The following is a 24,480-nucleotide window of genomic DNA, read 5'->3' as shown; positions in this document are numbered from 1 at the left end:
CCGTTCACAAACGGCCATGGACGTAAGGTAGTTAAGTAGCCTTGGATGTGTGTGTTGTTAAGTAGCCACAGCTCCAACCTTGGTCCCATGATGGACTACAATCTCATGTTTAGTTTACTAATTTGTATTGACGTTATAGTGTATCACAGGACCAAGCTTGGAGCGGTGGCTACTTTACAACACACACAGTGAGCTTCCATGATGGACTACAATCCCATGTTTAGTTTACGTATTTGTATTGAGATTGTAGTCCATCCCAGGAGCGAGCTTGGAGTGGTGACTACTTTACAACACACACAGGGAGCATGGGGAACAAAGGTAGCCACCCTCCAGAAGGGAGGACAGTGTCAGCACCAATTCAGAGATGATTTGAGGATCTACAACTGAGTGATACACAAATAAGATCAATTTTTATCAATAGTTAGGATCCTTGAATGCGTTTTTAAGATTTAACTCCTGAAATTAATGTCGCTTTAAAGCAAAAGCCTTTAATTATAGCTTGGTGAAAAAATGGCCAGTGGCACAACAGTTTTGTGTGAACAAGAACAGACCCAAGTACAGAGACACAAAGCACAGACAATTGTTTCCCTGCAAACAATTAGGGCGTTAGCTCACATACAGGTGTGTAAATACAGGTCATACAGGGATTCTTGGTTTTATTGCAATACATGTTCAAGCCGGCCAACTGCATCAAAGTAAACCCTTTCTGGCCAGTACCTACTCTACTGTACAAAATGCCCAATATTTGATACAGCTGGCCAGCTTGAACATGTATTGCAATATATATGCAAACCAAATATCCCTGTTTTTATGCAAAACGATGTTAAAACATATGTAAGGGTGTATAGCGTTATGCAAAGGGTCAATTCAGAATTTTTTGTGTTAGCATATGGTCACACTCATTTAGCACCTGATGTGTTTTGTAGGCTATTTGAATTTGAATGCAGACATCTATCTATTTCTAGGAGTGAACGCTCACTGCTGCTGTGTCCTGGAAATGAGTCAGGATGTTAACATTGGGAGCTGTGGCGGGGAGGGGGTGCTAGTGGTGAACGCTAATGAGGGGGGCGCATCATCTCCCTGCCCAGCTCCGGCTGGTGTCCCGCCCCAGCTCCCAGTGACCTCACTAGTTGCCAGGAGCTGAGCAGTTCACTGGCCAGAGCATCCCCAGGTTGCAAAGAGCTGGCAGAGTAGATGTGTAGGGTCTGCCTCTGGCCAGAAAGGGGACAGTAGGCCCACTGCAAACATTGTGCAGCAGAGTAGCTATGCCACTCTGCCTACTGGCTTCCCCCCACATGACCCAAAGAAATGCCATCTGAGGCAATAACCTCAGGCTGTCTCATTATAGGGATGGCTCTGATTGGGAATATTTCAGCCAGACTGCATAGGGGCAGACATGGTGATGCCGTCTAACTATATTTTTTTATAAGCAGCACCGTGCATTTAAAGCTTATGAAGACCCCTTGTCTGCATGAGCCAATTTCTGTGAACTTAGCCTTTAATCGTAGCAGAAAGTAAAGTAAGAAAATAAGATAGAAAAAATGGTTTTGATATTAACGGGACAACAACAAAAATGAACTGCTGCCCTTTTGTGTTCTGACATTTTTAGAGAAAACTGGTTACATTTCAATAATTTTTATAAAGGTAACAAAGAACAAGTATAACATTCCAGTATCACAAACAAGATATCATTGAAATTGTGAATCACCTCGCTCTGCACAAACTCAATCTCTATATAAGGCAAGCAAGCATTTAAATTAAAGCAATCCTATCTATCCATAGTGCTGTTCACATTTAGTATGCAAATAGCAGTATCATTGTAAAAGGCTGAGGATACCTTAACATAGAGCACATAATGTACACAGACCCAAAATGCACATTGAAAGCAAAAACTGTCATTAGGCTAGAGTGGAGGGCACAACAACTTCGCAAGCAATGACATTAGCTGCTGATACAGAAAGCAGACCTAACAAGGATTACTGGTTTAGGTGAATACGTCTATGAACACGGGAGGGGACAGACCAGACTACTGTATGTAGCACAACACTGCAATCCCCTGACATTCCAATACACATTGACAATAGACATGTGTACTGGCAAAAAAATTGTTTAGTTTTGATTCGGATTTTGTGTTATTTTCGGGGTTCGGGTGTGAAAGTCAGTTCGGATTCGGACGAAATTCGTTAGCGGTAGTTCATTCGAACGGTCGTTTCGTTTTCGTTTCTTATTCGTTTCGTTCATTGCCGCAAAGTGTCATTTGAGGGGGGAAAAAAACAAACAACGAACAAAACGACTATGAAACGAAAACGAAACGAACCTTCGAACGAACTACCACTAACGAATTTCGGAAATGGAAATTCGGATTCGTTTGCATTCGTTATATCTGTAATTCGGAACGAAACGAATCGCACATGTCTAATTGATAATTTGTCAGTATTTATGACTATAGGGCCAACTTCCCCCATTAGTGGCCCTTCTAAGCCTGCTGACCATGGTTTAAAGGCCATGCAGTGCATTATGGTTTTAAAAGGTTCCTTCCGCTGAAATCACGCATACATTTGCCAGTGCATGTGAACTGCAAACCTGTAAATTTGCCACCAAGGCATGGTTGGTGCAAATCAAAAACTCATCCCTAATAACCAGCTGACCCCCTTCTTCAAGTAAAGTGATAAAAACAATGATTGTAACTTGGCCTCATATGTAGAACACTACATCTGTGCCACTAAAATCCTTGCATACGTAGATTGAGATTTTATTGATGTGTACAAGTGTGTAGTAATATATGCAACATATTTTATGGGGATCAATTAATTCACTTTTTCATGCAAATGACATAAACACAATGTAAACTTTCAGATAATTTCATTTTGGTGCATTGTACATATGCACTGAAGGTTTTATCACAAGATGTTTTAGCATTTCACAGCTAATGACTCTCTCCTCAACCCAAGTGGCAAGGATGGGTCAGTCACCAAGCACCAACACTTTTACATGGGAAAAAAAAGAAAGAAAGAAAGCCACGTGCTCCCTCATAATCGGAAGTACCAGATATTTCTTTGCTCTCTTCTTTCAGCATCCAAATGAGGGAAAGGTGAGTATGTACTGCTATGAAACAGGGTGAAGGAGTTAAGTGTTGCTTTGCCCCAGTGCTGAAAATGTCTATACCACTCTTACCCACTTTCTTTGCACTGGAGAGCACTTCAGCGGTTCTGCAGCTCCCAACACCCTGACAGGCTTGCATCTGTGCCAAACTTTCCACTAGAGCATTCTGAGCTTCTCAGCATATGCAGGTAAAGAGAAATGAATGCTCTCACTGCATTATTGGAAGGGAGAGGGTTCACAGTTTAGAGCAGTCTTTCTCAACCAGGGTTTGCACAATGTCATGTATTTTCCTGGTGAAGATGGGCTTCTGATGTGAAGGAGGGACTCTGATGTGAAAGGGGCACTCTGTTGTGAACGTAGGGGGCTCTGATGTGAGGGGAACACCTGACGTAAAGGGGACTCCTGATGTAAAGCGGAACTCTGATGTGAAAGGGGGACTCCTGATGTGAAGAGGGCTCCTAATGTGAAGGGGGGCTTCTGTTGTGAACGAGTACTTCTACTGTGAAGGTGGGACTCTGATGTGAAATGACAGACTCTGATGTTAAAGAAGGGGGCTTTGATGTGAAGGGGACTCCCAATGTCAAGGAACTCCTGTTGTGATGAGGTGGCTTCTGATGTGAAGGGGCTCCTGATGTAAAGAGGAACTATGATGTGAAAGGGTGCTCCTAATGTGAAGGGGGACTCTGATGTGAAAAGGAGCTCCTGATATGATGTGAAGTGGGCTCCTGATGTAAAGTGGGGGCTTCTGATGTGAAAGGGGGGCTTTTGAAGTGGATGGGGGGATTCTTATATGAAGTGAACTCCACTTTTTTGTGGTTTTGTCTGGGGTCCCCCCTTAAAATCCATACCAGACTAATATCTCTGGTAATAGTCTGGTATGGATTTTGGAGGGGGCCACACATAATTGTTTTTTTTTACATTTTTGAAAATATGTTTTGCATTTACATTTACAGTTGTTAGTCTGGGGTGCTTTTCAATTCATTTTTCTCATTTTGCATTTGTTTAAAAAATAAATAAATCAAAACTGTGAGGGTAGGCAGACTGTAACAATGTATTCATCTCTTCTCAATTACACAAGTGAATGTTCCTACAAGACATCAATTAGAAAGAAACTTCATGTGACTAAGGGCCTTGACCTTGATCATAGAAATTGGAAGAGATACTAATTGGTAGAACATAAAAGCAGTGCAGCGTGTGCTACGTGATAAGCAAGAGCTTTGATCCCAACCAGTGAGAAATTAAAAAATACAGACGTCAACATAAGGCAACAAAGATGGGATGCAGCTGTCACAGCAAATCAGAATAAAATGCTACTTTCTGTAAGGAATAAAAAATTTTTTTTAAACCAACTAGGTAAACAGAATTTTGCCTATGGTGTGCAATGTGTATCATTTACGAGTGACTACTTTCATAATGAAAGAGTTAATACTTTTTGAACAATAAACCTTATTGTCTAGACCAGTGATCCCCACCCATTGGGTCACATATGGATATCTGTTCCCTACTAAGTAGCTTTCAGTAGACACTAAACAGGTTCTCGGTTTTGATTTACCTGTCACATTTGAATGCTTGATATACATTATATACTGTTATACATTCCAACGTGGACTCATCAAAACTAACTGTATGATCTGAGTTGGTAAATATGTAAAAACATTGTATATGTTATATTCTGTTATAAACATCCTGTTACTACCCACTACATTGTCCTGCTTGCAACTTGGCATCCCTCATTGCCGAACTGATAAAACAGCTTAGACTTCCTGGTCATGTGATATATACTGTACTGTATAGTGACAGTCTCCCTTCTTTCTAGCCTTTGTTATACAGATTTCTTTATGTCTGAAATTAGACTTCAGAGACAGTGAAAAAAAGAGGAAACCAAGCTCTAACTGGCTCTGCACACAGAACACAGACTAAATGTGAAGTGAACACAGACTGAAGGCAGTGACACTAGTAATTATAGTCTGGTAAGAAAAATAGTATATATCAACTTCCCCCCCTTTCAGGGAGGACAGCTTCAGGCCCAAATCCAGGCCTCCTTTTCCAGACACATGCCAACCTTTCCTAGACAGCAGGCCTAGCAGAATCATAATCAGTAACATATCCTACCCCAGGAAGGAGCCCAGGAGCAAGAGACACTCACAAGGGCAGCCTCAAATATGTTTGCACTTTCCCAGCATGGACCACTGGAAACAAACCTCCTAGTGGTTGGCGACAAATATGCATAACTCAGCATTATTGTATTTTCCAGCTCTATTGCCAGGGTCACATCCAAGCAGCAGGCAGAAATAATAGGACTTGGATTAAGGGAAAGAAAATGAGCACTATCATTTTGGCTTAGGCTGTTTACAGCCCAGCAGAGCTTAATTTAAGGAGTCACTCTGCTTAGGGCAAGGTGGTTACACCAGCATGACAGCTCAATATTTCCGTCCGTTTTTTTACTACGGGCGGACGGCAAGAGGTTAAAGGAAATTTGTCATAAGAAAAATAGGGCTGTCTTTCCAACCAAAAATTCCTTATGTTCTGCAAAGCTCCATCCTGTCCTGTTGCCAGGATGAGCCAGCTGTTGGGCGCTCACTCCCAGCATCACAGGAGCAAGTACCGTATTTGTTCTGAGCAGAGCAGTTACAGGAATACACATTTTAGTCTGATGGAACCAAAATCTATTTGTATTCCATAAATCCGGATATGATAAAGTTTAGAGGTGCACCGAGTGCATGCGTAGTGTACTTTTTTCCCCCTCGCCATTGCTGAGCTCACCGACTGCGATTGGGGAGAGAGCGCACTGTGCATGTGCAGGGCTCTGGTCAAGGACGGCGCTTGCTCCTGTGATGCTGGGGTGAGTGTCCAATGGCTGGCTCGTCCTAGCAACAAAAAATGCAGAATATTGGGGATTTGTTTAGGCAGGTTTTAGTGGGGATGCAAATAGCCATCAGTTACAAAGATGAACTAACCCTTCCTTTAAATATGAATTAATTTATAAACAGATTTTAATTTATTTTTTTCATTAACACTAGACCCTGTTACTGTTTTAGATATATTCAATAAGGTTCTGCAGACAGTAACATCTAAAGTACAGAATGTAGTATCCCTTAGCAGTCAGTCAGAGTTTTGCTGTCTGAATGCATATCACTGAAAGATTTAATTTGATATGGTTGCTATCTGTTACTGCACTTTTGATGTGTTTTTTCACTTTATTGACTAATCCTGCTTGTGTGCTGTTGCTTTAAGGCACTACAAGAATATATGGAGAATTTAGCCCATGAAATGACTCTGTTTAGCAGAAAGCAGAAGATGTGTCATGGCTACAAAGAAGAGTCACAGCTTAAGTCTCTGGAGTCCCTGAGAATTTTCCAAAGCCAGAGGGCGATTGAACCCATCAGTTGTTCACATATAACTAAGTTAACCTGCTGGTGCTCATCCACAACTGAGTTAAGTTGCTATGGAAAAGGACCAGATGTAGTATGAAACATGTAAGACATTATGTCCTCTTCACCACTTTCTTCAATAAAGTAAGCGTTTAACTGGATGAATGCATGCTGTGGAGTGCTGGTACCTTTTTTTCCCCACTTAAACAGACCCTTTGCATGTTTTTTTCAGAACCTTAGCAAAGTACTTGCTCAACTGACTTCCTGTTTTTTTTCTCCAGGAAAAGCAAATAAATCTGTGCTAAGTTGACATCCAAAATAAATGCCAAGTCTCCTGTTTACAAAGACATATACTCAACCTAGTGGAATTAGGAACTATTGCTAATATAAGATCTCTTTTTTAAGTTGCCCACTGACTTTAAAAGGTGCACATGCAAAGCCCCTTTTTCGGGACCTAATATTCAATAATATGTGATTGGGAGACAAATATTTATTAGATTATTTTCTTTATCTCTTTAGTATAGCGCTACATATCATGATAATAAAGTCAAATGAACCCCAACTAGAGTAAAGTGAATATGGAGTCATACTGAAACAGTGCTGCCCCCAATTTTTGCTAAAATTCAGCGACAGACCATTAGATTTAAAAATCTCATGTGTGTGATGGACAGCTAGAGTCCATAAGACACATCTCACATAATCCCCACCCGAAAACACAGCTATAGACACAAAGTAGATTAAAGAATGGGATGCATCGGCACAGCCTGTTAATGAGCCTGTCAAAAGAAGTTAATTGGCTGTTGTTATCACCATTATGATTGTTAAAACATTTGTTGGTCTGTGGTGATCGGTGGTAATGGCTAATTGGATGTCATAAAACCCAGTAGCATATTTCCTAAGCAAGCCTGCCAAAAGCTGTTGCAAATACCTTAGCAGATGAGTTACAGGAATACACATTTTAGTCTGATGGAACCAAAATCTATTTGTATTCCAGAAATCCGGATATGATAAAATTACATTATCAACAAGAACATACACAAGTGTATAAGAAAACACCAAACAATTTAAGACCAGACATGACTAAGCTATACACTTCAACCCTCCTACCTCCCACTCTTCAGACCCTTTGTTTATGTAATTTCTGCAAACACGCTCCAGTGGCCAGATTCTGAGAGGCCACAGACTCAGAATCAGACTTACCTTGAAGAGGATTGGACTCTGACGGAACCAAAGCTTAGTCCAACTTTGTTAAATACCTTTCACTTTTAATAAAAACATTTTTACGGTTGCTATTGTCTTTTATTTTAATATCTTTTACGTAAATATATTTCTTGCACCATTTTTTGTTTTCCTTTCATTCAAATGAGACTTCTCTTTCATTGATGGACAAGGCGAAGGTCTTGATCTCTGTACTGATGAGTTATATCGCCACTTGCAGGAGTAGAATGCTAGGCATAAAAAAGTTCGGCTCGGGGCGGCTTCTACTGGTGGTCACACCACATCAAAGACAGCTCAGTTTTTTGCCTAGCGTCAAGGAGTAAGGACCTATCAAACTACTGGGAATCTCTGTTCTTATTATTTATTTTATCCCTAGTAGGGTATTTTTTTTATTGTTTCTCTTTTCACTGACCTTCAATCTACAGCTGAACTGGGTGATAGGTTGGATAATATAGATCCTTGTAGTCTCCCCAGCTTAGCCATGAAGTGCATGCAGTTCTCTGCCTGAGAGAGTGAGATTGGCTGCAACAGCCCTGAAGAAATGTGTGGCATCCTGTAAAATATCTCATGGAAGATACATTAAACCGACTGACCACTGGACTGGTTTGTCACAGTATTTTTCCCAGGCTAAAAGGGTACCCATCTTGGTGGGAGACATTCTGTTTGGGAAACAGTGCTCCGGTGTTCTTCACCTGACAGATAAGTGCTGGTGTAGTTCACCTGACAAATAAGTGTACTCCCCTTTATTTCTACACTTAATGGTGTCTGTGGGGAGTAACATTTGGGCACTTTCCTCCCTCATTCATTTTTATTTACTTTTTCATTTATATTTATCTTATTATCTTTTACTTTTTTATTTTTTTATCTCATATTTTTTTACTTTTTTATCACACAGAACACAGAGCAGAGCTGAGAACGAATCCTGAATAGAGGATCTCCATCTCCACAGAAAGGCGGCCGGCGGGGAGAGAGGTAGCCGGCAGGAAAGGTGGGGAGGACAGACCTGCAGGCTGCATACAAGTGATCTCAGCGACATTGCCTACATAACTTGTACAAAACAAGTGGCTGCTTCCCCGATCTACATTCAGCCCTGCTTGCCCACACCATGTCTGCACCGTGTCCAGATTAGAACAGTTTGTTCCAGGACCAAAAAAGCATCCCAATGGATCTCTATGGTATTTCTGGGCTCCGTTCACACCAGCACAGTTCGTTCCAGTCGCGGGAAAAACGCAATGCACCACTTTCCAGATCTGGTCCAGATAAGGGTGTGAACCTGGCCTACATGTAGAAAAAAACTACCCGCCCGGCACCCGGAACTGCATCTCACGGGCGTCGGGAGATAGGAATGACAATCCCCTGCCGCCCCTCTACTCACTGCCGCCCCTCGGTGGGCTTGTGGAAAATCCGGCCCTGGGTGTGCCTGGCAGAGAAGTAACAGCTGCCACCATTCCCTCTCTCTCTGACAAAGTTTTCAGTCAGCTTCCTCTCCCCCTCCTCCCTCACACCTGGCCTGTTGGGGCGATGCTGCTTTTCATGTAGCAAATGTGTTATTACCTTTATTTTTCTTTTAAACAGAAAAACTGCAATGTTCCTAAGCAGCCTCTGTGTGGGAGCGACAGGAGTTTTTCTGTGACAGAGCAGCACTGATTCCATTGTCATCAGTGGCCACTCTGAGGCGGCAGGTGACATCGCTATCACTGCTTCCCGGGCTTTTCTGTCAGCATAGAGGTTGCAGTGGCTGCACTTTGACACACACTCATTTCTCTGGGGGTGGTAAGCCTGCTTGGACCCCCTTCATCCTTGGCGGGTTCAGGCTTGTGGAGCTGGGACATGGCAGATCCTGTGAAGGAGAGTGGTGCTGGTGTAGTGGGCACTGAGGTGGGCTATGCGACATGTGGGGAAGTTAATCCCTCTCATGGGTCAGGCCCTATTTGTCCTACCAGTAAACCCTTGCAGACCCCTGCTTTACTCTCAGGTTCTTCTTTAGGGGAGCTCTGAGACCCTGAGTTCATCTATTCCTATGGAAACTCTTACTTCTGTTTTAATTTTTTTTTGTTTCGCATGTGGAGCAAGTTTTTACTAAAAAGCAGAGTAAGAAGTGCTCCCCCCATCGCCATCAATCTCTGATTCCTCTTCCAACTTTAACTTTCTCTCCAATTGCACATAGTTAGTCTACGATTTCCAGCATGGCATTCACATGTTCACACATTTCCTGGCCTTCTTCTAGCCTCATCACTTATAGCTTGTGTAGCCGATATAGTTTTCTGTTTAGGTTTGAATGCTCCTGCAGGTTTTGTAATGCAATGCACATACCTTTAGCTATATTCTCTTTTCTTATGTGGATGAGCTGGTCATCTTCCACTAGCAGACTTATAATTGCTTTTGCTTGCCTGTTCTTCTTGTCCCATTCCTCCGTGGGTCTGTCTGTACTTAGTACTTGCCACAAGTCATCTTTGCTTAGCAGCATTTCAAGCTTGAACTTCCATGGTAGTTGCTATTATTGAGCTTTGCAATTGCAAACTTCGTATCTGAACTACTTGCCATATTTCAGTAGCTTGGATGCAGCATTTGTTGACTTGCAGTGTTCTGTTTAGTGTCTGGACCCATAACCTGTTGGTTATGTGTTTAGATGAAGCACTGAGATCTTGAGGAATGCTGAATTAAGTTTTACTTGCCTGGAAGAATATGAAAAGCATTGTGAGGAAAAATATATGCAGGAAAACTTCATGTGTATCATAGATAAGCATGCATATATAGACTAACATTGCACTACAGCACCATCTACAGCCCAAAAGACATAACAGTATATGCGGTTGCATTTCCAACATGTAAGTGTAATTGCAGACGTAACTGACCCCAGTGACGATCACTCTTTTCACTCGCTGGCACATGAATTGCTGTCCTGCAAGCTGGATAATAGCTGTGCAAGGTGAGGCATAACATTCTGATGGCAGCGGTGGATTTTGAGACTGCGGCCATCACAGTACCATTGACCTTACCACTCCTACAATGCAATAAGGAATGTCACTGTTGACCTACATATTTTAACTTTCGCAGTCAAAATTGAGAAAACCCAACTATGTAGTTGTTATTTGTTCCTATTCACACAGCATATCTAACAATAATTTCAAAAATATATGTCTTACCTTTTAGATATCTCTATTTAGCAGGCCTTTTTCATGAAAGACTTAGGACAGACTGAGCATTTCTTCATTGACATATAAGGTCTTCAGGGCTTTAACCCTTTGTTAGGACAGGCAGTCCTGCTTATCTGGTTTAAGTGATAATGAAATATCCCAGCACAGTACAGACAGGGTTAATTATTTGAAACAATACTTCCCCAACTCCTCAGATGGTAAGCACTAAGCAGGATTTTTCAATCCTGGAGTTAAAACAATGAGCATCTAAAAAAAAGTAATTTGCAATTTTTTCTTTTTTTAAACTTTGTGCTATGTGATTGGAAAATATAAAGTATGTGTTATCCCAATTTGGCTAGAAAAGTGGAAATACACTTTAAGCTATAACAATATTATCAGATATTGTAATCATAGTAATTTGTTTCGGACGAAACTAATGAAAAGTGAAAAACCTTTTCATTCATTTTGTTTGATGAAACACATTTTTATGCTGTTTTGGGTTCTGAGGCAACAAACCTCCAAATCTGAAAGTGCACATTACAAAAACAGAACGTGCAGCAGCCATATTTGCCGCTGGCGTATTGATTTTGGAGGCGCTTTGTCTCCCTGCAGCTGACCTTTTGCCCATGACTTACCATGTTTTGTTATACACATTCTCTGTGTGGAGGTCACCATCTTGGTAGAGGAACAGGGCCTTGCTTCCTCATGTCAGAGTTTTTCACTGGTGATTGATGAACTAATCGCTGGTGGAGGAATATGTAAGAAGCAGCAGGAGAAGTATAAGAAGCACAGGTTCACAGAATGAAGCAGAAGCAGGGAGATACTGGCCATGGAGCTTTCTCTCCAGCAGGAACAGTGAGCAACATAGTAATGACATCACCACATCTCACTCTATGAGGTTGATTTAGTAGAGGCAAATAAGCAGTTTCCTTTCAATGGAATTTGCACTTTGCAGGGGAACATTTCCAATAGCCCCAAATCTCATAAGACTAGAAATAACTGGCAGTAGTACCTCTTATACTGCACATATACAGCTATAAGGCTGTAGGCACAGGTTTGCCTAGGCACACTCACATGCCAGGAAGTGTACTGCTATTTTGCAGGAAGAATTCAAGACAAAAGGTAAACTTTTCAGGGTATTGTTAAGGCACAATAAAATTTCTCTAGATGGTTCCCTATAAGATACCAAATCTTCATTTTTTTAATTGAGGTCCACTTTAAGTATTGTTAGCAGAGAAGCTAAGCAGATCTCAACAACAAAAAATAGTTAACTTGCTAAGATTTGGTAAGTGAGGTTGAAAAAACAACTGAATATAGAAATAATATGTCTTAGCAAATATGGTATTTAAGAACAATCCTTAACCGGTATCTATAACTAATTAATAAATAAAGGATTTCATAATACGGAAGCTTTCACAGTAGGCAGATATTGCATATTCCCTCCAGGGACTAACATGGGAAATTGAATAGTATATCACCAATCCCACACTGTACTGTGTTGCAGTCTAGGAAGAATTTTTTCCTAGTGTCCTTGGGGAAGATAATAATGCGTACTGTATAGCTCTTTGCTTTTCATCTGTAATTTGGCTACATACCTCACAACTTTCTGAAATGTGAAAGGTGGACACCTTCCAGCACAATGATTTACTTCTGCTTTATCGGAATCTAAATGTATTAATATTATATACTTATGTGTTTAATAATATTTAATCATCATTGATAAACTGCAGCAGATCTTAGAAACTTGGTTAAAACTGAATCTATAATAAATCTCCTTTTAACTCTTAAATCTAATACCTGCACAAAACCAGTAAAATATTAGTACAGGACATGTATATTACAACTGTAAAGTCTCTGTAATGAAGGATGACATACAGCACATTCCTGGTGTAGAACACTGCAGTCTGATTTGTGTTTTTACACAACAGCAGTTAATGATTACAATATATGTGAAATAAATATGCTTTACAATTCAATCTACAGTTGTTGAAAATGGTGCTGTGACCCTGTCACAAGCATATAAGTAAAGGTTTGTGTACTTGAAATGAATATCCCTAAAGGGAATATATGGAGGTGTACTTGCGTGGACTTCAAAGTATAGTAATGAGCTGTAAAAAAAGATGCATGACAAACTACCATCATTAAATGAGTTGTAAAGTCACAGCATATACTATCCTGTTATAACATCAGTATTGTGATAGCAATACATACTCTTTTACAAGTTACACCCCTATACTGTAATTGTCCTGGTGACCGTTATCACTGAAAGTGAAAGAAAATCTTACATTTTGGGTTATCATCAGAACAGAAATAGATGGGATATCTTCTAGCGGAGGCACTAGTTCTGGTGAGCATGTTGACAACCAGGGATTTTGTTCTCTTTGGAGGGATTTCCTCTCACTTCCTGTTGTGGTTATCAGATAGAAAGTGAAGAGAGATTGCCCTGATGCAGATGGCAAAAAAAAAAAGCTGACAGGGGTTATAGCCCTCCCTTATGTTATCCAAAAAAAAGGTTTGTTAGACAATAGGCAGATGTATTTTAACATGTTCTACTCAGGGCCAAATCTACCCTTTTATGTACAGCCTTAAAGGGGAAGTGAAGCTGACAAAATAAAACATTGTTGATTGTATTTTTGCTGTACACTGAGCCGCGCATACTCAACTCAGTGCACAGATATGGCATGCCAAGATAAAGCAACCACGATGCACATGTGCAAAAGTAGTTATGTCAAATGGGCCTGGCCATTCACAGAGAATCGAAACCTGGAAGAAGACTAAAACACAGATTAAAGCGCTGTTTAGGGAGAAGTGCAGCGCTGGAGATTGCTTTGGCAGGTAAGGCTGCTATAATGTGCCAATATGTTGTAAATGCTAGCACATTATGGCTTAAAGCTCCAGGGGCCCCTCCTTTTTTTAATTCTGCCTCACTTCAGCTTTAAAGTGTCTACACGTATAGGAGGGCATTAGGTCATGCAGACATGATCTGACTGCTTTCCATCACGTTTAGCACAGATTATTTGATAGTGCCTCTTAATACAAGGGACACACACACACACACACTTCTCTTCATGCTGCATAACTTTTACTAGAATCTTCTCAACGTAGAACACTACATGTTGGTTAGCAGATTAGCTTGATCAATAGCAATATTTCTCAGCTTTGCTTGATGCATCTGTGGCTATGAAGCAGTTCTTTCATAAAAGCCTCTTTAGTTTCCCATAGTACTGGGACTCCTGTGTTCCTCTCTGGACAGCAACCAGTGCCCTTTCTCCTAGTTGTATGAGGAATTCTTCCAGTCATAAAACAGGGCCTCCCTCGCTATAATGTGGTAGAAGGAATGGGCCAAACTATGTAAGCAGCCCTTATTAGTGTTTTGGGGACTAATTTGTGTGTGGAACTTGTTTCACTGTGGATGGAGTATTCTGCACCCAAGTCTTCCCCCTGACACGTTTCACCCTCTACTGGGGCCTAATGGTAAAGGTCTCCTTGGAAAATGCTACATACAGTAATATAACTGCACAGTGTGCTGCAACTGTCTGCTAAGAGGATGAGGCTGTTTTAGACATAATAGGACCTGGAGTACACTGAAGAGAAGGTATTAGTAAAATAAGTCCCATTGTTGTTGTCATTGGGTGTAAAAAAAAAAGTCTAAATCATTGGTATCCGTGGGATAGATTAAGTGCCACATATTGTCAGTAACAGTACAATAAGCCCAGAACAGGGTTCCAGCACTTTGCACCCCAGAACTCGGGAGATTCTGTCAAGCTTCATGGAGACCACACCAGAAACTTGGGTGACTCCGGAGTTTTACAGGTGACTTGACAGGTTTGGACAGAACTACAAATAGCTGTATAAATTATTATTATTATACAGGATTTTTATAGTGCCAACAGATTGCGCAGCGCTTTACAAAATGGAGTGAGACAATACAGTTAATACAATTTCAATACCGGAAGGTTAGGGGGGCCCTGCTCGTGAGAGCTTACAGTCTTGTATAAATGGAGACAGAAATCAGCTATACTCAGAAAAAGAGATATAGTATATGCAATTGTATTAAATGTGAATGTTTTCATTAATACTTGACATGACAATAAACTTTAATTTATTCAGTTCCCAGACAATCTGCAAATGATTCCTTCATTAGGTTAGTGTGGTAAATGCATTAACAATTGTAGAGAGTACGTGGTCTGCAGTGGGATCTCTAAGGTGAAGAGAAAAGGTAATATAGATAGAAAATAAGAAAATACAGGGGGGCAGAGGAAAGACATGGAATGGAGATGTATAGAAGAATGGGGGGAAAGGGAAAGAAGGTTCCGGAAACTCCTGTGTTCCCATCCAAGAAAGAGGCGTATAGGGAAGTAAAGCTTTCAGGCAGAAGTGAAGAATGTGCATATTGGATCCATGGAGACCACACCGTAAGAATTGTATTGTGGGTGTCCATGAGTATGCTAGTAAGTTTCTCACTTTAAATAAGAAGGCTATGCGTTGCTTGACCTCCACAAATTGTACAAATTGCTTCTTTCAAGCCTTAGAAATGGTTTGTTTGGCTGCAAGCTGCACATAGGTTGTTAGTTTAAACTGAGCTTTACCTTTAAACACTCCAAAATCTGCTCAGCATGGGGCAGGTCCACCAAATTGTACCCAACAACATTACAACCTTTGAAGTAAATTTCAAACTGGTGGTGATGCACTAGTCTGGCTGGTGCCATGTACTACTGGATAAGGACCTTAAGTGCTGATACAGCAGAGGTTATGTTGATAGATCATGAAGCAACCATGGACCAAATCTGTTGCCATTGCTCCTCTGCTTTAGTGCTTTTGGAGATCATTATCTTGATTGTAAACATAAGTGGATGACATGCAACTTTTCAATCACAAACATTTGGAAATAATAGAATAATAGAAATGGTGATGTTATGGCTACACAAATATGACATTTTAGGGACCTGGGTACCTGCTTTTGATTCCCAACACCTGAAAACAGCACTACTGAAGACACATTTTAGAAAATGAATATGCAATAAATTGAACTTTTACAATGGATGATCTGTTCTGAAATTTGCTGAAATCACAGAACCCTGCCTCCCAGCGATCTGAACATGGAGCATGTTTGCCCAGTGACCTAATTAAACTATATTACTCTACTTTAGAAAAGGTAGGAGAGAATAAGTATGAAGATTACTGTGCAGAGACAAAACAAGGGTGAGGAGCAATAAGACATGGAGACCAGAGATTAGCTTTATAGTTGGAGACATGTTGGTAGTATTTATCAAGCATCTGTATAACCTGCATACGCTTCCGCGCCAAGCGTATACGCGCGCAGTCGGCGTGTTTTTGCATGGCGTGTTTGTGGCGTGTTTGTGAGGTTAGTAAATCAACCCCCAAGAGTTCATGGAATCAGAAAATTTTAAAAAATCTGAGAACTTTAAATACAGAGACTGTAATACAGTATATCATACTGGACATGAATACATTCTTAGACTGAGGAATCAGTGTTAAATTGTCCACACTATTTCATTACATTACTAATTTAGGGAAACTAATGATTCCCACATGCAATTTCCTCACGGCCATGGTAAAAACTTTGTATCAGAACATCTGTGCTAGACAGTGCAAATTATATTTAGTTTGTTGACTATTACAGCAGATTTTTTGAACCATTAAACCACCTTATCAACCACTGTAACTGGGAAATTTTAGATATGGAATTTCAGAAGAGTGTGAATTCAATAATGTGCCTCAGTTGCTGCTAAAACAGAGTCAAAGGTTTACTAAAGCCTATGATTTTCTACAAAGAACTTCAAGTCCTAACTATCAACAGTAAAACAACAAGATTAAAAAAAAACTGTTCAAACTGTCAAACATTGGCTCTGAAAGGCAAAGCATTGTGGAGAAAATCCATACATTGCTGCTATGGAGTATAGGCATACACATACTTATGACACAAGATCACCAACACTCTTGCTCTTAGACCGGAGTTGCACTTTGCCCATGACGAAGAACCAGCTGCAACCATATATCATTCAGAGAACTATGAAGGATTAAGATACAAAGACAAACAAAATATTACAACGGGGCTGCAAGACCATCAACTGCTTACGGGAGGTTCATCAGTTCATGATATAATTTTACTAATAAATGTATAATTCCAGCAAACAGCAACATCTTATACTTATCATAAAAGAAGAAAAATACTGTAGAATACAGGAAGTAAAATTGAGTTTTAGCCACCCCTTAATTGCAGCCTGACATAGAGATTACATGTTCAAAATGATTATATACAGTAGAAGGTTCAATTTAGCTTGGAGGGGTAATGAATAGTGGTTAAACACTTACCTCTATTCACTTCCCTCTATTTCTCCGCTCAGAAGTGTGCACATATTTCCCCTTTTCCTTGGGAACACACACAATATGCTCAGCGCCCCAAGAGGACTGACTGGCCTCTGCAGGCTGCACTGGGAAGGAGGTCATGTCACCAGAGGCGTGAAGGGATAGAGTAGAGAGCCCAGAAACTCCAGGCTTCTCTTCTTCTCTATGCATGTCCGTGCAAGGGTGACAAGAGGGAGAAGGGGCATGGTGAGCAGTGGTGCAGTTTGCAGTGGCAGAGTTGACTGAATGCTGTTGGGCAATGTTCCTGGCAATAGGGCAAGAACATACAATAGATTGAGTTATGAATATTTATATCTCCCTGGCCAACTAGGAGGCTTATTGCCAGTGGTGCATGCTGCGGGAGGATATAAATATTTGTGATGGCCTTCTGAAAATCTCTTGCCTCCTGGGCTGTTGCAAGGAGAGGAGACACTGTGTCAGAGGGCTGTGCCTTCTAGGCCGCTGCCTGGGGAGGACCTGATGGCAGAAAGACCTGGGTTCAAGGCCTGGAAGTGTGAGTTGCCAGGATTGGAGCATCAGAGATGGATGCTTTGCTGCTGAGAGTGTTTAGTGAGCAGGGTATAGGCTGCTGCCAGGAAGACACTTGCTGCATCTACTAAAGGCATGCTGCAACTGCTATACAGTCTGTACTGAGTACAGAAAATACAGAATGCTGGTTTCAACCTAAAGGCCCTTTATTGACTGTCTGAAGTATGTTGCTTTTTTGGGTATCCTGTGTCCTATTCCTGAGAGTATGATGCTAAATACAATTATGTGAAGTTTTCAAAAGTGGCTGGTGCTTAATTCCTTTTTTCCCAACAAACATCAAGGGTTCTGTCCTGAGGTTTGAAATGCTGGCCCATCGAGCTACCTGGGGGTGCTCCTCATCTGCCCTGGAGCAAGGAAGTGCTGCACATATTGTCTGTGTTTTGTGGCCAGAAGCACAAAAACTTGTTTCTTGTTTACCAATATGTTAAAGTGTGAGCAGCAAAATTGTTATAATTGTCAAGATATGTTTCGGTTAAAGTGTATCTCTAACCCAGACTTTTGTTTTAGTTTTGGATAGTGTAGGGAAGGAACCCCAGTCAGTTGTTAACACAAATATGTTACAACTAGGGATGCACCAATATATCGGCCGCCGAAACATATCGGCCGAAAATTGCACTTTTGGCATAATGCCGAAAGTGCCATTTTTCTGCCGATTCATCGGCGCATCTGTTCTTTCTCTTCTGCCCGCTGGGCGCTGCTCTATGTCCCAGCGGGAAGAAGAGAAAGTGAAAGCCTGCCGAGCTCTGCGGTGGAGAGCGCTGTGAGCAGCCAACGTCTCCTCCCACACCACTTTGCCGCCTATCACAGTCCGGCAGAGCGGTGTGTGGGCGGAGACAACGCTGTCACAGGAGGCTGGGCTTTCCTCTCTACATCGCTCGATCAGCCTCCTGTGACAGCGTGTCAGAGAGAAGAGCAAGGTACACACACTCAGCGATCAGTGATCACTGAGTGTTTGTACATAATTGAGGATATGGTATGTTAACTATATCCTCAACTAGGAATGAATGGGAGTGATCTATATCCACCCCTGTTCATTCATAATTGTAGTTATAATAAACATACAATGTTCTCATGTTATCAATGAACAGGAACACTCATAGAGGATTCCTGTTCATTGACAACAGGGGACGCAGAAAAAGAGATTGAGGACTCTGTGTTCTCAATCTCTTTTTCAATTTTAAAAGGGAAATATCAGGGGTCTGTTTAGACCCCTAATATTTCCCAAAGTCCCTAAAAGTAAGGTAAAAAATACAAATATTTATAAAAAATTAAAACGTTTATAAAAAATGAATAAAAATAAAATATTAAAAAAACGTGAAAAAATAAAAAACATTTTCGGTATCGTTTTCGGCCTGACATTTTTTTTTAATTTCGGTTTCGTTTTTAACATTTCCATTTCAGTGCACCTCTATTCAACGCTGTATAATGATAAGTTGAATCTCTAGAGGACAGTGACATTGTAAGTTACATGCTAAAGAAATACATCTTTAAACAAACAAGTGCAGAAGGCCAAACAGCAACCAATCAGCTTCTCTATTTCATTATCAAATCTTAACTGAACAAAGAAGCAAGAAGTGAGAAGCAACAAAGAGAGAAGCTGATTGGTTGCCATGCACAGCTGCTCCAGAATTTGTCTGCTCCAGTTTTGATAAACTCCCCCCCTTGTGTTTATTTAAGGGTGTATGGCCTTTCTTCTAAATCAGTAGCAGTCAACCATTGCAAACTTTAGCACACATCTCATGTTGGCAACATGCACTCTATACCAGTAGTTATCCTTATCATTTTATAGCCCTGATAAAGGTGATATGTTAGAACCCTGAAATCCATTTGTTAGGGTAAGAACCATCAAATTAAGTCTTTATTTTCCTTTATATAGTTTTGCCCTTCCAGATTAGAAAAGAACACCTATGTTTTGTTGTACCATATTTACATTTCACTGTATGTAAAGCCCTATTGGACCAGCATATTTTAAACATGCTAGTAGCCTTTATCTTGTGATACATAATGGTTTCTGTTTTTTTTTTGTTTGTTTTTAATAGTAGGTTTTTATTGCAATCTGTGTCCCTTTTGTGTAGATTCATCCCGTCTGGTCACCAGGAGAGAAAGTGATGGATAACCCAATACTTTATAGTTGTAACTATAAAGGGGAGAGGAAATCTTCCAGTGGGTACACCTGTTACAGTGACAGCCATTAAAGACCTTTACTTTAGAATGCATCTCAGTTCTTGTCTTTTCTATTTTTTCTTACCTTTTCCTTCCACTCAGGCAGTTTTTCTTTTTTTTCTTCCTTTTTTTCCTCTCTCCACCCCTCTTTCATGCACATCTGCCCACCCGCCTCTCAGCATCCAGGATGATCTGGCCGGTGTCCCGATGCTGGTCAGAGCATTCCCATTTGTTAACTGCCAGGCAGGGAGATGTGTATGGGAGAGGGTTTATACACATCTCCCTGGGAAGATGGCCCATACTAATTTCTCCGTCTTGCTCTTAGCAACTGGAGACGCCCTGGCCGGTGTCCCAGACGGGACACCAACCAGAGCATTTCTGGTTGCTAACAGCCAGGCAGGGAGATGCGTATGCGCCATGCACACCTCCTCGCCCAGCTCTTAGCAACCCAGGATGCTCTGGCCAGCTTCCCGAATGGCTCCATCGAACAAGTGACATCACTGGATGCCAGGAGCCGGACGGGACACTGGCCAGAGTGTGGGATCCCCTTTGGATTTTTCAGGAGATTGAAGGTCACCTGGGGGGGAAGGCATTGCTAAAAAAAAAAATACATTTGCCCCCCTTTCCTTAAAACCTAAAAAATATATTGTTAATTTTTTGCTATGTTGATATAACACATTCACACCATAGTGTTGTATTAAATCACTACATTTTTCCAAAGCATCCCAACACATGGTATTGCGGTACCACGTGTTGCATTACATTCATATAAATGACAACGGAAACTACCTAGCACACATTAGCGCGTGCTAGGTGCATTGTGTTATAGCGTGCGTTCAATGCACAGTATCGTGTGATTAACATTATGCTATGGTGTGAATGGACCCTAATACTAACCTTAATCCACGAACCTGCAGTCTTCCTCCCTAGCAGTTCCTCCCTAGCAGGTGACAGATGTGCCAGCTGTGTGGTCGCTAACTCTGAGGGGTTTTGAGGTAAGGAGGAACTGTGATGTAAGGGGAGACTCTGATGCAAGGGGGGACACTGATGTAAGGGGGGATCTAGGGGCTCTGATGCAAGAGGGGACTATGATATAAGGGGGAAGGGGTGATCTTGGGGCTCTGATGAAAGGGGGAGCTCTGGGGACTCTGATGTAAGGGGGAGCTCTGATGCAAGAGGGGACTCTGATGTAAGGGGGAGCTCTGATTAAAATGGGTCAAGACAGACTCTGTGATCTTGCTCTGCTGAATGTAGAAAGAGAAGAAATTGAAAATATTGAATTCATATCATAAACCAATTTGCATCACTGAAAGCAAGAAAGGTGCAGTACTGCCATAATTTGTTGATCAAAACTTAATGAGTATGATTTGCATTTTTCAGCTGATACTATCTAAAATACAGGTATCAGATTTTGGAAAGAGGCGCAGTTTCAGTGCTTGCCATAGGTGCAATTTTCTGTAGATACTCCTCTGCCTAGGATGCTTGGACTGTGGCCATGATCACAATGCTTCAATACTGCATGACCCAGCTACCACTTCGGGCATGGGTTAAATTAACATTTCTTATTGGGACAGTGACCTAGACTAGCATTAGTTTCTCTTACTGACATGGGTAGAATCTGTTGTCACTCTGCAGATAATATCCCTGCCAACATATGGAATTTACATGCCCAAAGCTAAAGTTAAATGACAGATAAAGAGCATTATGATAGACACTGTTTGTTAGATTTGGTCCCTCTTTCAAAGCTTTATAACGTGGTAAGGTTCCCAGTGTTATCCATTCTCAATGATCAGAAGGGCCAATCCATGTAAATGTATCTGTTGATTGGTAAATTCAGTAAAACTATGGGGTACACTTTTTGGATATTTTTATGATACAGGAGTACATTTTGCAATGTACTCCTCTACTCAAAAATGCACCAAAAGCTTACAATTCAGTGTAATATACTGTGGGCGTGGCTAAGCTCTGTGCTGAAAAGCGATCCCGACATTATCCCCTCCTATTGAGTGACAGGAGCTTGTAGGAACTGTGCACATTCATGAAAATCTGTGCAGGCACAGCAGCTCAGGGCACATCCTATCACAGTTAACACTTGCAAATCCATCCTGAAGTTTGTCTTTTGTTCCACTCTTCTCTCCACACTGCTGTCTCCAGACAATACATATAACACATCGACACTAAATTCAGCTCTGTCCTCTCCTTCCTCTCCTCTACACTGCTGTCTTTATCTCTTCTTCTCTCTGTGTATGTCCCAAGACAGAAGAGGGGAGGATGGCGAGGACGAAACTGAACTGACGGTCTTAGTGCCGATGTAGTATGTCTATTGTCTGAAGACAGCAGTGTGGAGGAGAGAAAGTGGACAAAGGACAAACTGCGGGATGGATGTGCAAGTGTTTGTAGACCTGTGACCTGACATGAATAAACTGATAGGATGTGCACTGAGCTGCTGTGCATGCAGAGGTTCTCATGAACGCGCAGCAGCTCATTTAAGCTGCTGTCACTCAATAGGAGGGGATATTGTTAATATCGCTTCTCAGCACAGAGCTTAGCCCTGCCCACAGTATATTACATTGAATTTTAAGCTTATGGTGCATTTTTTATTACAGAAGTACATTGCAAAATGTACTCCTGTATCATCGGTAAATTAAAAATGCAAAAAAAAGGTGTACCCCACAGTTCTCCTGTAATTAAATTTCTTAAAATTTCTTCCTGATTTAAAAAAAAAAAGTGAAAAACTTTCCTCCAGTATTGTAGGCATTTTTACATATTATTAAAATTCCTGAGGCCATTACACAGAAAATCTCTGCGATTCAAAAGTTGAAATAATGACAGACTAGTTGTTTCTGTAATTGTAAATACTCATTGACAATAGCATATGGATACTGTGTTTCTATGGAGATAGCAAGTCTTACAGTTCGCTAATTCAGTTGACTCTCATACAGGCCTTGAGAATTTCAGTCTATTTGCAGAAAACATAATCGCAGATCATACAGTACAAATTTAATCACTGGCATTCATTTAAAAAAGCAACATAATAGCTATTAGAGAGCAACCAATCTGAAAGCATGTTTAATTTGTTGGAATATAAAAAAAAACCAACTGATCAGTTCTGAATGATTGCTTTGGTGCACATTATTGCTATTTTCTTGCAATATTTCATTTGAAATTAATGTTTAAAAGTTTCCGTTCCTAGAAGAATCAGCTGGTCCATGAAGTTGTGTTAGGGTGGCTCCTTTCCGTTACAGGGTCCTATGGAGCCACCCTTGTGTGTGCTGGTAAACTGTGTGCGCCTTTAGGAGCTAAAGGTTTATACTAGATGATGCTTGAACTAGGGTGTGCCATCATTCTGATGAAAAAATCAGATTCAGGGGAGTTCTTTGATTACAATGCATACACTTAAAGTGATATTAAAGTCAAAAGTTTTTTACGCTATTTCATATGTTGATTACTTACCACGAATGATGTTTAAAAGTTTAAGTTTCCTGAAGAATCACCTGGTCCCGAGCTCTGGACCTGATATCCTGCTTCAGGGCGGCTTGTGTATGCCAGTAAGCTCTGTGTGTCTCCACAAACCAACCCTCTGCTCCTACCTTCTCCAAGCTAGTAGTTGGACAGCTACCGGACACTGCTCTGTCCCTTGTGATCTTGTATTGGACAGGAAGTTCAGGGAAGCTGAGCTATGAGAGTTGGAGCCAACTGTTTGGAAACATGATGAATGTAAGTGTTGTGATGTATCTGAATTTTTATTGAAAAAGAGTTGGAGGGTTTAATACTACTTTAAAGCAAACCTATACTCAAAAAACCTAAAAAAAAAATCATGGCAGTTTATGACAGCCCCAACATATAACTTTGTTATTATTGAAAGAATATTATTGAGCCCCTTGACTATCCAAATCACAGCCTTCCAATGATTGGTAGTTGTTCCGCTTATCACCAAAGGTGCCCCGACAAAAGTTCCTGTTTAGACAGTAAAGTTCGTACCCATTTTCAGTTTGTCTCTTTAATAGAAGGATATTCGCTCTGTGTGTTGCTACAGAAATATTTGAGTTGTTTTCTATCTTCTGTTTTCCTCCATCTAAATATCTTTCCCATAACATCTTCCAGGACAGCATCACGAGATGGAATCTCCTCCCCCACACACAGGAAACACGCCACTTAAACTCCTTAAAAGACCCTCCTCTCTTCCACTCCCTCAGTCTTTTGTGTTTCCTCAATCAAGCAGGGGAGCGCGTCACAGAACGCTGAGAGGGGCTTCCATGTGGTGATGCTGCCCGGGAAGTCTCCTTTTGTTAATGGCTGCCTATGTAGGGCAGATGGTGTAGGATTGCCTACCTGTTGTGAGCCCCAGGGACTCTCCTAGTGCTGTCAGGAGATGAGGCTGGCTTCCTTTCCCCCTTCAGTGCCCAGTGGGCACTGTCCTCAGGTTCTCAGGTCCCCGGGAAAGTGTTCCACGACCAGACCGGTGGCCGCGTACGTCACTTCCGGTGCAGGTCACGCCATTTCCGGGCGCCAAGCCTGTGCGTTCCAAGCCTCGTTTTCGGCGCAGGAGGAAGGGGAGGGCTCAGGCGGTG

The 24,480-nt window shown here is 41.2% G+C and overlaps 1 long non-coding RNA gene across 1 annotated transcript; it reads right to left on the bottom strand.

Annotated features, from left to right (window-relative positions):
• Window positions 1-22,125: 22,125 nt before the first annotated feature.
• LOC108788492 lies at window positions 22,126-22,380 on the bottom strand. The gene is made up of 3 exons (XR_001941347.1): window positions 22,278-22,380; window positions 22,197-22,200; window positions 22,126-22,149 (listed from the first exon to the last, which is right to left on the bottom strand). It is a non-coding gene; the product is annotated as an uncharacterized LOC108788492 (long non-coding RNA).
• Window positions 22,381-24,480: the final 2,100 nt, after the last annotated feature.

The sequence above is a fragment of the Nanorana parkeri genome, unplaced genomic scaffold (genome assembly GCF_000935625.1).
Source record: "Nanorana parkeri isolate BGI_ZX_2015 unplaced genomic scaffold, ASM93562v1 scaffold328, whole genome shotgun sequence".
NCBI lineage: Eukaryota > Metazoa > Chordata > Amphibia > Anura > Dicroglossidae > Nanorana > Nanorana parkeri.
Note: the sequence above shows the minus strand (reverse complement) of the source record. Positions and strands in the feature narration are given on the sequence as shown.